Genomic DNA, 12,574 nt, shown 5'->3' on the forward strand with positions numbered 1-12,574 from the left:
ATTAGCTCAGGAATGGTCACGTTGTGCTGGTTTGTGTGAAAATTGGAATGCGTGTATGTTAAATGTGGAACCTGAAGATCTTCTCATTTGTTTACGGAAAGTGTCGATTGACAAGGGAAGGGAGGTTTGTGCGTTGGGGAGGCGAGGCTGGATCTTGCTTTCTGCGTACCGAAAGTTGTATGAAAAATGTTTACAGTTACAAAAAGACCACGAGCAGCTGGAGAAGGAGTTAGTGGAAGCCCGAAATTCCTCTACCATGCTAGCTTGTCAAAATAAATTATTAAGTGATAAGTTGGAAATGTACCAACTGGTTGCAGAGAGAACGGCTGTTAGCGTAGCTAAATATAAACACAAGAAACGAAGAGGGAAAGTTAATAAAAAGAAGGTGCATTTAGCTATCTCTCAGGCAGGATTAGCCTTTGACCCTGAATTTTGGGATGGAAACATCTGGGATACATCTGATTTTTCAGAAGGGTCCGGGGGCGATGACTGCCAAGATGTTAGACAGGAGAAGACAGAGCGCAGGAATGTTGTCCGTGCGCAGCCCATATATCGGCGAAAGTTACAGCATAGCCCAGCTAATCCTGGAGGGGTGATGTTGGATGCCCTGGAGGATTATACACAGCAAGAACTAAGTGATGTGATAGACAGATTTCGACAGAGGTCTGGGGAAACATTGCTTACGTGGTTGGTGCGGGTGCACGATATGGGGGGCCAGGGGGTCCAATTGGATCACGGCGACGCCCCGAGGCTTTGTATGTTAAGTACAGACCCGGTTATTCAAAATGAGTTTAGAACCTATCCAGGGAATGGTCCCATGACCAATTTGTTAGAGCTAGCGGCGCAAGGGTGTGCTCAGAAGTATCCGACAGAGTCAGACTGGCCGCCTAATGATAAACCTTGGTACACTTTGAGAGATGCAGTACAGAGATTGAAGGAAGAAGGGATGAAAACAGCTATCTTTATGGGTAATGCCCATGATTTGATGAATGGAATTTTAAGTGTGTCTGTGCGAAACCGGCTGATTAGGGCCGCTCCTCCTGCATATAAGCACGTCATCATGACTTTGTTAATTAATCAGACAGGTAACCCATTGTCTCAGGTGGTAGAAGCGGTGCGTGAGTTAAGTGATTTAGGAGAATGGGCTAAGCCAGAGAGGAATTCACGGTCTGAGAATCGTACTGATAACAACAGGGTGACAAGGCGAGACATGTTTCAGGCCTTGATGCGAGATGGGGTGACCAGGAATGAAATTGATGGGATAAGCACCAAGGACATGTGGGAAATGTATCACAAACGCGGTTTGGATAAAAAGGAGGGGAGTAGGAAAGGGAACAAGAAGGATAACAAAGTGGTGAACCAGAGAAAGGCAGGAGGGGAGGAGCGTGAGGGTGAAAAGGGAGAGAGAGGGAGAAAACCCCACAGTAGAGAGAGATCCCCAGAGGACGGAAATTGGGAGGAAGAGCACCGAAGCGCAGAGGGAACCCGGAGCAGGGAGAGAGACCGAGAACTGACAGGTTCTGGGAAAACTCGAGGAAGAGAGTGGGAGAGGGAGCTGGTAAGCTCAGAGAGGTTGCGAAGCAGAGACAGGGAGGAGGAGTTCCCTGAGAATTACCGCAAACTGTATCCAGATTTGACCTGGGCAGACTCTGATGTGCGCAGAGTGAAAATAGATTAGGAAACAGGCCAAACTCCGGTGCAGGGATGGGCTCGCAAAGATAACAGACCTCATGTCAAAGTAGAAATTTATTGGAAACGTGGAAATGTTCAAAAAGTTCGAGCCCTCGTTGACACCGGAGCGGAGGCCACTTTGATTCATGGCAATCCGAGAAAATTCAGGGGACAGTACTTCACCATTACGGGATTGGGCGGAAAAGAAACCCCGGCAGTGCAGATAGTGGTTCCCATGAAAATAGGGGGACTTCCAAAGAGAGAATACACTGTCCTGATTGTGCCCATTCCCGAATACATTATTGGAATTGACATTTTGAAAGGGATGACCCTACATTTGGAAGATGGATGTTATCAATTTGGTTCCAAAAGATTTATATCAATAGCCGCCGCAAGGGTGGGGCTGTTGAAGATTCCTCCGGTAACACTTCCCCAAGCTACTAAAGTGATTCAAATGAAACAGTACAGAATACCGGGAGGACATGAGGAGATTAGCCAGACTATACATGATTTACTAGAGGCCGGGGTAATAGTTCCCATCACCACTGCGTGGAATAATGCCCTCTGGCCTGTTCGTAAAAGTGATAACAGTTGGAGGATCTGCATTGATTATCGCCAATTGAATAAACATACACCTCCTCTGACTGCAGCGGTCCCAGACACCATTACCTTGATTGAGAACATACAGAAACACAGTGGGACTTGGTATGCAACCATTGACATTGCCAATGCCTTCTTTACGATACCAATAGCTACTGAGAGCCAGCCTCAGCTGGCATTCCAATGGGCGGGGCGTCAGTACACCTTCTGTAGATTACCCATGGGGTATTTACATAGCCCCACTATCTGCCACCGGCTGGTGGCAGAGCATTTGGATGAAGTACCAGTGGTTCCTGGAGTGCAAATTTCCCACTATATAGATGACGTGATGATGCAGGGAGAGACGCAAGAACAGGTGCAAATTCAGCTAGACAGGGTGGTGGAACATTTGCAGAATCAAGGGTGGGAGATTAACCCCGAGAAAGTGCAGGGACCGTCTCAGAGCGTGAAATTTTTGGGCATTCAGTGGAATCAGGGACACAGAGAAGTGTTGCCAAAAGTGAAACAAAAGATTAAGGAATTCGCAGTACCGCGAAATCGGAAGGAAGCCCAGAGTTTTATAGGACTATTCGGGTATTGGAGACAACATATACCCCATTTGTCTCAGATTTTGGCCCCATTGTACAAAGTTACACGAAAGAAAAATGCGTTTGAATGGGGAGAGCAGGAGCAGCGCGCGTTTGAATTGGCGAAAGACGCCATTCAGCATGCTTTGGATTTGTGGCCGATTCGAGAGGGAGACATTGAATTGAATGTGACAGTCCAGGGGCAGTATGCCAATTGGAGTTTATGGCAAAAACAAGGAAGAAAGAGGGTGCCCCTGGGATTTTGGACAAAGAAGTTACCTGAGGCAGGAGAGCGGTATACTCCCTTTGAGAAGCAGCTGCTGGCCTGCTATTGGGCCCTGGTTGATACTGAGCAAATTACACTGGGACACAATGTGATTTTAAGGCCTGAAATTCCCATCATGCAGTGGGTGATGAGTTCCCCAAAAACTCATAGAATTGGACATGCGCAAGAAGCCAGCATTATAAAATGGAAATGGTATGTCCAGGACAGGGCACGAGCGGGTCCAAAAGGGACCGCCGTTTTGCATGAGCAGGTAGCGCAGGCTCCAGTGGAGAATTCCGAAATGTTGCATGATGTACCTTCAGTGTGTGAATCCCCAGTAGGGTGGGGCCAGCCGTTCGCAGACTTGTCTGCAGATGACAAAAAACATGTGTGGTTCACAGATGGTTCAGCAAAATATGTTGGAGCGAAAAGGCACTGGAAGGCAGTGTCCTATAATCCTGTTACCAAGAAGCTTTTGACAACTACAGGACAGGGAAAAAGTAGCCAGTATGCAGAGCTTTATGCCGTGTATCAGGCTTTAAAACAGGAGCTACCCGGAAAATGTCACATTTATACAGATTCCTGGTCTACCGCCAATGGGTTAGCTACTTGGCTTCCCACGTGGCATGCACATCAGTACAAAATCCATAACAAAGAGGTATGGGGGAAGGAGTTATGGCAGGAGATCTGGGAAATGTTACCTCAAAGCACCGTGACTGTCTATCATGTGGACGCTCACTGTCCAACTGATTCATTAGACCGATGGTTCAATTGTCTTGCAGACGATCGAGCCAAGATTCAAGAGGCTGAAGTGGAGGCGCAGAGTTCTGATTTGGTGGGAATGGCTAAATGGGCACACCAGAAATGCGGACATCTTGGAGAAAAGGCTACTCACAGGTGGGCTGAGATTAGAGGGATGCATCTTCCCCTAGATTTGATTAAAACAGCGATCATTGAATGTCCCATTTGTCAGCATGCACAGCACAGACCGGTCCCACAGGTGGTGAGAGGCCAGCTAGGTAGAGGTAAATTGCCAGGACAGATTTGGCAGATTGATTACATTGGACCAATGCCAGTGAGCAGAGGGTGTCAGTATGCCTGCACCGTGGTAGACACTTACTCTGGTTATCTCATAGCCTTTCCCTGCAAGCGCGCAACTCAGCAGAGCACCCTGAAAACACTAGATCTGTTGATTCTGTACTATGGAGTGCCACTCCAGATTCAAAGTGATAACGCCAGCCACTTCAAGGGCAGACTAGTGCAGGACTATTGTGCACAACGCAATATTGAGTGGATTTTTCACATACCTTACTACCCACAAGCAGCGGGACTGATTGAGAGAATGAATGGGTTGCTGAAAGAACAATTGCGTAAACTGAATGATGGGACACTGAAGGGGTGGAGGGATAATTTGTATGATGCTTTGCAAATTTTGAACAACCGACCCCTTACAAATGCTGAGACACCTCTCATGAGAATGCTCACACCTGCTTTACAGATTAATCCGTTTACAACGAGCAATACCATTGTGTATTGGGAAACAGCTCCAGGAGCTTTGGCCCCATATCGAGCTACACCAGAATCTGCAGGACTTGACTTACATGCTTTACACATGCATCGATTGAAACCTAGAGACATTACTCTGATTGAAACTGGGGTGGGAATTCAGATTCCCCCTGAGCATTACGGTCTGATCGCCCCTCGATCTGGGCTTGCCTTGAGGGGCATCCAAGTTTTAGGAGGCGTGATAGATGCAGACTACCAAGGCGAGTTGAAAGTCATTCTCTTGAACAGTGGTGACACAGACCTAGTGGTGCAACCTGGTGATCGCGTTGCCCAAATTGTCATTATGCCGGTTTATGGAGGTGTTGTTAAGAAGGGGAGCGCCCCAGCTCTTCTCACTGTGAGAGGCAAAGGAGGGTTCGGATCTACTGACAAGAACCCAGGGGCCAAAGTGTGGATTGAATCCCCAAATAACCCTCCTCAACCCGCTGATGTCATCGCCACTGGACCAGACAATGTCCTGGTAGTTATGCGACCTGGTCAAGACAAATGGGAACATGTTCCCGCTGACAAATGCTATCTGCGAGAATGATAATACGTGTTTTGTCCTTTGTTCTTTTCAGATCATCCTGTGGAGTGCCTGTGCCATGAGTGTGGTGTATGGAGCCCGTTCGGGAGACTCCACCGGGGAGCGGGAGGGGCTCATAGCCCAAAAATTCAACCGTCAGCCGCAGATGCCAACGCTGCTGCATCAACCGAACAATGTTTGGATTCATCTAGCGCAGGAAGTGCTGAATATATCTCACTTCTGTATGAGTAACATGCAAAGCGTTCAAGATTTGATTACCACTTGTCTAGTGGCAGTGCCCACTCCTGCTGCTGTATTATTACACATCTTTAACAATACAAACCAGGATGGAATGGTGGATGTGAGTGACGTTCGCTCCCATCTGTCACTCTATGAGTACTGCCGTCATTGCCCGGAGGTGGGCAGGCGGTTGTGGAGGAACATGACATCTATACTCACGTTTAACATCTCAAGTGGGGATGTGTGCTATTCATTGACCTGTGATCCTATGAAAATAGGTAAATGTGCTCAGCTCAAATTGGAGAAAAGAGACAAAAACTTAACTGCTGCACAACGGACGTTGTGCCACTCACGGACTGACCTAACCTGTTTGAATGTAAATAATTCAATGTTTTGCCAACATGTGGTGCCTGCTGCCAGCCACATTCAAAATGTTAAGTTGCCTAAAGGTTGGCTCTTTTCTTGTGGTAATCTTTCTTTTACTTATATTCCAGCCAATCTAACCGGAGGGCCTTGTGCCTGGTCACGCTTAGGCTTTCTCATGTTTCCTATGGATACTGCTCTACACCCTCGCTATACCAGAGACACTATTCAATTACCTACGGACTGTGATTCTGAAATTTCATTGCTGTCCAAAACAGAGTATGTTAGTTTAGCTAGTTCTATCGTAGGGGTGCCAGGACTTGCAGTATATAATACCAGAGTTATTAATAAACTTGCATGTTTAGTAGTCAAGAATATTAACTATACATCAGCTGCCTTAGCTGAGCTGTTATTAGATGTACAGGGAATTAGAAGAGCTGCTTTGCAGAATCGCGCTGCTATTGATTATTTACTGCTTAAACACAACCATGGCTGCAGTGATTTTGAAGGATTATGTTGCTTCAATTTATCCGACCACTCCATATCAATCAACTCCCACATAGAGGCCCTGCATAAATTGGTGAAGGGGGTGCAGCAGGATGTTGACAAGGGGTGGTGGGATTGGGCTTTTGGATGGCTGCCTAATTTAGGCCAACTGCGTTATATCTTTGGTGTAATCATTATCATAACAGTTATTTTAATTTTATTATGTTGTTGTATTCAGTGTGTGCCTAATCTTCTATCTCAGTTTCGCCCAAGAGCATTGCCATTTCAGCTTATAGGATATACTTAGTTGTAAGTTGGCCAAATGGTCCAAGGGTGGAGATGTATTGCTACATACACTACGTGCATGCGGCAGCACTACGTGCAAGGTAAACAGTGGTGCAGAGTGTGGACCATTGGCCTCTGCTTTCATTGGCCTTCGCTTCCATTTTGGTTCACGACTCCATTTTGTCGAGTCTGGTCCGGTGCGTAAGGCACTGTTCTGTGTTTTTCCACAAGCTTCGGCAAGCTGAAGGGTGGGGTGTTTTTCTGCTCAACTTCGCTCCATCTGCCTGGTACGAAGGGCGCTATTTACATTCCACGAGCTATCAGTTAGAACAACAGGGGGATGCGCCTGTACACAAGGAGGAATGCAAGCTTCACCTTGGAGTCCTCTCCTGGGAACTTGGCCCGTTCTGAGGAGACGTCTCGAAGGGTGAACAAGGTACCGCCGATTGCACAATTTGTAAAGGAGGGGGTCTTTTTCTAGAAAAGACTCCTGGGCGTTAGTAAATACTATAAAAGTTGGGGGCCTGGATGGGCTGGTTTAGGAACTCTCTCCTGGGTTGGACGCAACGCCAGGAGGACTGATTGTCCCGAACAGAGGCTCCCTGTGTCAGCTGATTTGGGTTCCCCAGCTTTGTGTACGGCGGAGGGATGCAGACGCTCTTTTCGGTGAAGCTTTTCAATTTATTAAGTGTATTGTGTGTGCGCGCGTAATGTGTACTTATTCTTGCAGTCATTTTCATGCTATTGAGCATTGAAGTATATTGTGTGTGCGCGCGTAATATGCACTTACTCTTACAGTCATTTTCATGCTATTGAGCATTGAGGTATATTGTGTGTGCTCGTATTATATGCACTTACTCTTGCAATTATTCACAGAGTGCTTATATCTTTATCATTATTCTCATGTTATTCTCCTGATGTATATATATATATATATTAGTGTGGTTTAGTTTTGCTAGCTGAGAACTTGCCCCTTAAATAAACTTGATTATTCTACTTACGAAGGTGTTTGAGAGTGATTGCTTTACATTGTGCCTTAAAATATCCTGAAGTGCATAGTTTTGATATTCTGAAGAGTAAAGCAGCACACTCTTCCAACAGGTGATACAGCCCCTGACTTCTGACCAGAAGAGCTGGAGAAGCGTGTGGAGGAGCAGAGGTGCACCAGAGGAGCAGGTGTGAGCACCTTGTGCACATATGTTTCTGTAGCTCTACTAAGCTTTGATTTAGTTAGCCGAGGCTTATGGGCAATATGTCAAAATGTGTCTTTAAAGCACTGTAGGTGCTATCTGTGTGCTTAAATGGTTGCGTTCCTGGGCATTCACCTCTGTGAAGTGACAGGTTTGTTTAGATTCCTGAGATATTGTGCAGATTGTTCCCCTACCCACCTTGTGATTGTTGCACACGGTTAGCTGAGGAGTCATCACCAGATAAATCCGATCATCAGATATGCTTGATGTGTGGTCATATGTGGTGACATGACAGCAGGAGGTGTTGATTCATGTCGTTTGCCGGTTTCTCACCATTCTTGTGCCCTTTCTGTAACTGTACATACATCTGTGGCCACATCTTGCATTGTTGTAATGTTGTACTGAAGCCAGCTAATGACAATCTATGGCCCAGCTCTGTACAATAACAGCCATTATCAATTGGCCATGGGATATGTGAAGTATTGTGATGCATCTAACCTTTTGGGATATGATATTGTGTGTTGTGAGAAACTAGGGCTGATTGCAGAGGCCCCATAACTTTTTGCCCCCATTTTCCACTTTATGCTGGTGTTTTCCTGACTCTGATGGTGCCCTGGGTACTACTAACCAGTCCCAGGGCCTGTGCTCTGTGTAAAATGGATATGCAAATTAGGCTAATTATAATTGGCTAAGTTAACCTACCTATAAGTCCCTAGTATATGGTAGGGCATGTAGGTTTAGGGACCACAGCATAGGTGGTGCACACCTAGGTGCATTGCTGAGGTGCCCAGTGTCATTTTAAAAGCAAGCCTGCCTTGCTGGCTGCTTTTAAATTAAGCATTAGGTATATGCAAATTCGACTTTGGAATTAAAGGTACTTCCGAAGTCTTAAACTACCTTATTTTTACATATAAGTCACCCCTAAGGTGTGCCCTATGTGCCCCTAGGGCTGGGTGCCATGTAACTATAAGCAGGGATTTTATAAAAATAGATTTATAAGCCCTGGTGAGGTAAAAACAGCCAAATTAGTTTTTCCCTCATTGAAGTAAATGGCCTTCATAGGCTAGAATGGGCAGACTTTATTTTAAATTTTAAAGTCTCCTTAAATGTTACATACCAAGGATTTGGTATCAAATTGATTGTTGTAATAAATCCCACAACTTCCAGTTGTTGGATTTAATATAACTAGTGCAGGTAAAAAGTTTAGACTTTACCTAAAAAGTTGCCAATTTCAGCTCTGCATTGTTTTTGCTGCTGTGCTCTGATTGGCCAGCCTGCAGCAGCTTCTGCCAGGCTACCTTGATGAGGTGTGAAGTGGCCTGATTTCACACAAAGGAATGTGCTTGGGGAGAGAATCTCCCCTCAGCAGATGGTGAGGCAGGAAGGGGGAGGGCTGCCAAACTGGTCTTCAAAGGCAGAGAAGGACATTTGGAGCACCCAGCAACACCCCCACATCCTGCAACCCCAGACAGCTAGGTGCCCCCTTGATTAGATTAGGAGAGGGCAGGAGAGGGGTGTGTTTATGATTTTTAGCCACACCAGTGGGTGGGCTCAGCCAGATCTCTCCTCCAAAAATCAGATTCATCCATTTTGGATTTTTAGAGACTGTTGCCTTCTGGGATGGATTTTTGCCACACTTCCCAGGAAGTGGTCATCACAGGGGGACGACCCTGTCCCTGATTGGAGAACCAGGGCCCCCCTGCTTTTCACCCAGGAGCAAGGATAAAACTGGCAGACCTGCACCCACGCCTCAGATCCCCTCCAGAATTCAACAAGAAAGGAACTAAAGAAGAAGAAGGACTGCCCTGCTGGACCCCTGGCCTGCACCTGGACCCTGCACTCAGAAAGACTGCACCAGCTGCACACTTGGGCTTCACCACAAGAAGGACTTTGCCTGGCTTCAACTGGTTCAAGGAGGGACTCCCTGTTTGCTTCAGGTGAAAAATTGCTAAACCAGAGTCCCCTGCACCAACTCCTGAAGAAAGCGACCAGCTGACCACTGTCCAGTGGCCAAAAAGGAGTTTGCGCCAGGTGCATTCTGGGAGTTGAAGTCCGCACCCCCAAGGACCATCACAGAACTTCTGGACCCTTGGGGTGAGCTGTGGACCCCAAAAGAACCTTAAAAGAACATCTGGGTGAAGCCCCAGAAGTTTGGAAAAGATTGGAGAATTTTTGAAAAAAAGCTCCATAAAGTGACCGACCCGACGCGGAAATTCTAGCCGGCTTGCCTCAACCGCGACCTGGCCTGACTTCGTGGTTCGGCCCGGTAAAGAAAAACATCCAAAAAAGAGACTAAGTCCGAACGTAAAAAGTTGACCGGGACCTCCCAGCCATCGTATCCGAGAAGGGCTCCATGGACGTCGGATCAAGATCCAGGTTTACCCCGGTCGAAGGATTTTCATCTCGAAAAAACGACTAAGTCCGAAGGTAAAAATCACCACCGAGGAAACCGACTTCGCGTATCCGGACAAGGGCTCCAGGAGGTCGGATCCAACTGGCAGGTTCGTCCCGGGGAAGAAAAACATCAAAAAAGAGACTAAGTCAGAAGGTAACTTTTTAACCGAGGCCTCCCGCGACTTGTAGCCGAGCAGGGCTCCATCGCGGTCGGCCTGAAAGTTTGACTTTGCCCCGGTCCTGGTGCAACCAGATGACCCGATTGGCGCTTTTTGTTTCTAAGCGCTAGAAAATAATAATACTTTAAAAATTCATATCTCCGGTTCCCCTGAACCGATTTTAATCGTTTTTGTGTCATTTTAAAGATAAAAATATAAGCTATTTTTATAAATTGGTTTTGGATTTTTAAACTGTTTCCTGTGTTTTATTTAATTACTGTTTTGTGATATTTGAATGCTTTACACTTTGGGGGTTATTCTAACTTTGGAGGAGTGTTAATCCGTCCCAAAAGTGACGGTAAAGTGACGGATATACCACCAGCCGTATTACGAGTTCCATAGGATATAATGGACTCGTAATACGGCTGGTGGTAAATCCGTCACTTTTCCGTCACTTTTGGGACGGATTAACACCTCCTCCAAAGTTAGAATAACCCCCTTTGTCTCCTAAGTTAAGCCTTGACGCTCGATGCCAAGCTACCAAAGGTAGAGCTGGGATTAATTTACTGAGACCTAACTGTACCTATGTGGAGGTTAGTGGCTTGTTGCTAGGTGTAGGTACCTACCTGCCCTACCAATAACCCATTTTCCAACATGTGTTGATTTGTGTGATCTGCCTGCAGAGAAAGTTGCCTTTTCAATTGCCACTTTTCAGTAAATATTGCCATCTAGACTGTTATTGAATAGCTTTTGCACTACAAGTGTGAGCCTATAGCCACACCCTGTATCCATGAGCAGCATGTGAAGGTTAAAAATCATGCTACTAAGGTTCATCAACTTGAGCCTATGTGCAGTGTTTAACATTGTTATGGCATTGGGGTCATGGTGGAGAGCTGTGACAGATGTGCTCATTACAGCTCTGACCCTTTGTGCTACATATCCTTGACAGGTCCCATGATCACACTGCCCTGTTGGCTCCTTAATCATGCTCTGATGCATACTGTGCATGCCCCTAATTTATTGGGCATTGAACTTCTGCAAACAGTGTGTTGTGCACTGATGACCCATTATATTTGACCCTGTGTTTTGGAAATGATGTCAAATGCAAGGCTAGATGTATCTTGCTTTGACATAGTTTTGTGTGCACACGTTCTAGAAGTATATTTCACAAGTTTTTGATTGACACAAAGATCCCCACTTACTGAAGTAGCATATTGGTGCATGTGTATGTGCATAGGTGCAAACATGTAGAGGCTTACATCTTTGTGTGCACAACATGTGACTCCCTTGTATGTTGTCCTCGCAATATGGGCCTGTCTGTGGCCTGGCTGTGACCTGTGAGGACCATATGCAGCTTATGATCATCAGGGATTGTGGATGTATGTGTGCAATGTTTGCTATTTGGTGTAGCTGTCACTTGCCATTTTGTGTGATATGTTATATTGTGTTTCTGGTCAATGTCATGTGGATTGCTCATGTCACACAAGCACACTGCTCTACTAACTGGTCAGTGCAGGGGCTGAGCTTGTGATTGTGATGGCTACCCTTTTGGGGAGTGTTAGCAGTAATGTCCCCCATCAAATGTCTTCTATGTGCCAGAGGTGGACACGATGGTCAAGACAGGTTGTTATTAACTTGTTGGACTGACTTGTAGTTAACTCTGCCTGGGCTTATTGTGGGACTTGTGGACATGATTTTCTGTCTTGTCTTTTGAATCCACACAGGTCAACGCCCATCAGAAGAAGAGGATTTGTGGTGCCATCACCAGGAAGGTGTGGACCCTGGGGCTCCACAGCTGGCAGATCGCCCACTATCGGAAGAAATGGGAGGACCTGAGTCACTGGGCCCAGAAGATCACAGAGGCCCTGCTGGGGATGTCCTCCAATGAGGACAGGGTGCCCATCGGACTATGACCCCCCTAATGGCCCACATTTTGGTGGTAGCCTACCCTGAGTTGGATGGGCATTTGAGAGCAGCACAGCAGCCAAAAGGGGGTAAGTATTGACATAACTCATGTATGACCCTTTACCAGGCGATTGAATGAGGGACAGAAGGCTAGCTCAGATAATGTGGGAAGTGTCATGTGTCACAGATCATCGGTGTTCACATTGGTGTACACGGGTCATGTATTGGAAGGTGCACACATTCATCTTGGTTTGGTACATGATACTCAACTATGGGGACCCTTCAGTCCTATAGCACAGAATAGAGCACATATGACTGTGTTTTGTGTTCCAGTAATCTGCTTTTACTACCCTGGTGGATGTTAGTTCCCACCAACAGAT

Source organism: Pleurodeles waltl, chromosome 4_1, assembly GCF_031143425.1.
Source record: "Pleurodeles waltl isolate 20211129_DDA chromosome 4_1, aPleWal1.hap1.20221129, whole genome shotgun sequence".
NCBI classification, from domain to species: Eukaryota; Metazoa; Chordata; class Amphibia; order Caudata; family Salamandridae; genus Pleurodeles; species Pleurodeles waltl.